This window comes from Vulpes lagopus, chromosome 13 (genome assembly GCF_018345385.1).
Source record: "Vulpes lagopus strain Blue_001 chromosome 13, ASM1834538v1, whole genome shotgun sequence".
In the NCBI taxonomy this organism is placed as follows: domain Eukaryota; kingdom Metazoa; phylum Chordata; class Mammalia; order Carnivora; family Canidae; genus Vulpes; species Vulpes lagopus.
Genome location: NC_054836.1, coordinates 54,626,534 through 54,630,530, shown reverse-complemented (window position 1 = coordinate 54,630,530; position 3,997 = coordinate 54,626,534). Strand labels below are relative to the sequence as shown.

The following is a 3,997-nucleotide window of genomic DNA, read 5'->3' as shown; positions in this document are numbered from 1 at the left end:
TATTTTTTTGCCTTCTCTCCAAAATTCATGTAATCATTAAATTTATATTTTACACTTATTTTTGAGAAAATTACCAGACTTTTGTTTATTCATACTTTCGTCTTCCTTTTTCTTTCTTTTTTTTTTAATTAAGATTTAGTTTATTTGAGAGAAAGTGAGAGCATGAATGGGAGCAAGGGCAGAGGGAGAAGCCGATGCCCTGCTGAGCAGGGAGCCTGATGTGGGACTCAATCCCAGGACCCTTAGATCATAACACGAGACGAAGGCAGATGCTTAACTGACTGAGCCACTTGGGCGCCCCTTGTCTTCCATCTTCTATTTACTTTTTCTTTATTTGCTGACTTTGGCAAAGAGAGCTTAAGACGACCAATTAACTATTAGTTTTCAAATGAGAAGTTTTAGATAAGCTTAATTTAGTAACTAGCTCATTACTAAATGTCATATACTTGTGAAGATTGTCATTTAAAAATTCCCTGAAGTTAACACACATAAGTGTATAAATATGTTGTCCTGTATGTATTAAATGAAAATACGTGTTTCTCCTATAGTTAATGTTTCTGACTCACCAGAAGTCAACCTGTGTGCACAGGCACACATATACCCGTGTGCATATGAGGTAGGCATCGCCGGCGGTCATTATGCAGGTGGAGGGAGGGATTCAAGGTAAAAGTTATATATGTATACAAATGTATCTATGATTGACATTTAAGATACAATGGTAATAGTAACATAAGGAAAACTAGGTACTGTAAGACTAAAAATTATATTTTTTCCTGTGTTGTACAAGTTTGTAATAAAATAACTGTAGAGTTTGGAAGGATATTTCCTTTAAGTAAAATGCTCTTGGGGTGCCTGAATGGCTCAGTTGGGTAAGCATCTGCCTTTGGCTCCGGTTATGATCCCAGGGTCCTGAGATCAAGCCCTGCATCAGGCTCCCTGCTCCAGGGGAAGCCTGCTTCTACCTCTGCCTTTTTTTCTGTCTCTCATGAATGAATAAATAAAATCTTTAAAAAAAGAAAAAAAAAAAAGCTCTTGTGATCTGGTTGTTATTTTTTTGTTGAAGTAATCCAATATCTGAAAGGCCTCATACCCACCCAATATAATGTGGTGCCTCCTCTTGCATAAGAAGGCATGGCCTGCTTGGGTAGCAGTGAAGTTGAGTGAAGTTGTATGGAATCATATTAATTAGCCGAATAACTAGAAAGTATATGAAGAGTGCTTATCATGTGTTTACTTAAAATATACTTATCCGACAGCAAATGACTGACTTAGATATGAATTGACTATAAAAGGGGATCACGCCACGCTAAGATGGCAACTCCCATGCATCAGCTCATAGCTTGGAGACAAGCTGAAGCAAATGAACAGCATGTAAGATGTCAGAAATGCTTGGAATTTAGACATTGGACTTATGAATGCACCGGAAAAAGAAAATACCTGCATAGGCCTTCAAGAACAGCAGAACTAAAGAAAGCTTTAAAAGAAAAAGGAAACAGATTATTATTATTACTGCAACAAAGCATCAGAGAAACTAATGTAGAAAGGAAGACCAAGAGAAAAAGGTCTAAGAGTGTAACCAGTTCCAGCAGCAGTAGCAGCGACAGTTCAGCCAGTGGTTCTTCATCAGAAAAGTGAAGAAACCTCTCCATCCTCCCCCTCAGAGGACAGGGACACCACCCCACCGATGAAAGCTCCTCCAGTTCCTCATCTTCATCCTCCTCCACAATCTCTTCCTCCTCCTCTGATTCAGACTCAGATTCCAGCTCTTCCAGGAGCAGCAGCACCAGCACAGAGAGCAGCTCTGAGGATGAACCACCAAAGAAGAAAAAGAAATAGAATGCCATCTCTCCTGTACTGCTGGACTCAAAACACTAATGTGACTCTCGAAAGGGGATTTAGACTACATTAAGGCCATATAGGGTAACCAGTCGAAATTGCTGGAGTTCAAAAGTTTCTAAATGTTTTACATCAGAAGCGCATAAAGAGTATTAATAATGGATTATATATAAGACTTTTTTTATTTTAAGAGTAAATATTGTTTTTCTTTTTAATCTTTAATATATATCTCTAAAACTTCATCAAAGCTAAATTCAGTAAATCTGTTTTGGGGATGAGACTTCTCCTTTCTCCCTGTGAGATAAATGCCATCCTTTGTTATATGTTAGTGCTATGTACCAGACGTATTTTCAGGATAATGCATCAGACTATCTGGCAGTGAATTTCTAATGCTTTTGGCTGTATGTTATTTTATAAGATTTAGTACATTGTTACTATAAAATTAGGAGTGTCCCTCTTAATAACTGTGCCCTATTTTTATGTGTATGTTCAGAAAGTTATTCTGACTTCTTGTCCTAAATGAAAAGCTCAAGGAACCTGTTATTATATTCGTACCTTTTGGATGGTACAAATGTCAAGTTATTGTGTTATATCATCCATTTTCTTCTGGCTCTTAGAGTTACTCCTTTTTTTTTTTTTTTTTTTTTTTTTTTTTTTTTTATTCAAGCTCAGTGCTGGGCTTGAACTCACAATCCTGTAATCAAGACTTAAGCTGAGATCAGGAGTCAAATGCTTAACTGAATGAGCCACCCAGGTATCCTGTAAAGTTGCTCTTTTTCTGAGGAAAATCAATCAGAAGAACCTAAAAAGGAATCCAAATTCTGAAACTACTTAGGAGTCTAATCTTGGTGCCTTTTGATAAATTCTGTGTATTAGAAAAGAGTCATTTAATAGCCTAACTTAAGGAAAAGGATTTGTGTGTTGTTACGCTGTAAAGGTAGGAGAGGAAAAAATAGGTACTAAGGTAATTTTAACAGAGAATTAGGGCAATGTTGGTTGCCTTTTATTAAGTTTTTCTAAGCTTTCATAAGCATTGCCTTTTACCATTTTTGCAGTTGTGGTATGTGTTTATATGGCAGCTGGTCATATATGACATTCTACTGCATAAATATGAATGACTTGGACTAATCTGGCGTGTTTACATAGCATATACACAGTTGAAGTGTAGCATGAAAGATTAAAAAGAAATATTGCACAATGTTTCTTAAAAGTAAAATACTCTTCTGGGGTGAAATTATTTAGTTTCGCATGACATCATTCTGTGATGTCTTTCAAGCTTTTTGGAAAGAGGTATCATTTGTAGAAAAATCTTTATTTGGGCTAAATACGGGTTTGTAAAACTATGAATGTTGTCTTTTTATATTTTTATGAGAAAGTAGTAGAAAATTGCTTTTGAAAAAATGGGCTTCTATTTAAATGTTGAAATATATGGAATAAGTGTTGTAAGTTTAAGGAGACTGTAAAAAAAGGGGGGGATCAGAAACATGAAAATTGCTGTTGGCTGGAAAGAGGAGATAATTTCATAAATTTAATTTCATAAGTAGGATTTATAGAAAGTCTTTTTAGATTTCTTAAGAAACGATTGCTACCTGGGAAAAGGGGAAGTAATACAGTTCAAAGAAAGAAAAAAAATTGATCAGATTATTGAAAAGTAGGCTCAAATCGGGACAGCTGACTGCCTCAGCTGGTAGAGCATGCTACTCTTGATCTCAGGGTCATGAGTTTGAGTCCCACATTGGTCGTAGAGTTTACTTAAAAAAAATTTATTTAGGAGCACCTGGGTGGCTCAGTTGGTTAAACGTTCTACTCTTGATTTCAGCTCGGGTCATGATCTCAGGGTCATGAGACAGGAGTGTCATGTCAGGCTCCATACTCAGCGCCAAGTCAGCTTGAGATTCTCTCTTTCCGTCTCCTTCTACTCCTCCCTCTCCCTTCACTCTCACTTTCTAACACTCTGAAATGAATAAATAATCTTTAAAAATTAAAAAAAAATAGGATCAGATGTTTGAGAGGTGAAATGTGGAGGCTCTTGAAAACTTCCCTCTTTCCCCTTTATCTACAGCCCTCTAGTTCTACAGCTTTCAACAAATAATAGGCTTAAAATTTGCAGTGTTGTCTACTTTCTAAGTTCACAATATGCCTCGATGCTTAAAAGATCAAG

At 36.5% G+C, this 3,997-nt stretch overlaps 1 pseudogene; it reads left to right on the top strand.

Annotated features, from left to right (window-relative positions):
• Positions 1 to 1,311: 1,311 nt before the first annotated feature.
• On the top strand, positions 1,312 to 1,836 carry LOC121474918 (annotated as a pseudogene).
• Positions 1,837 to 3,997: the final 2,161 nt, after the last annotated feature.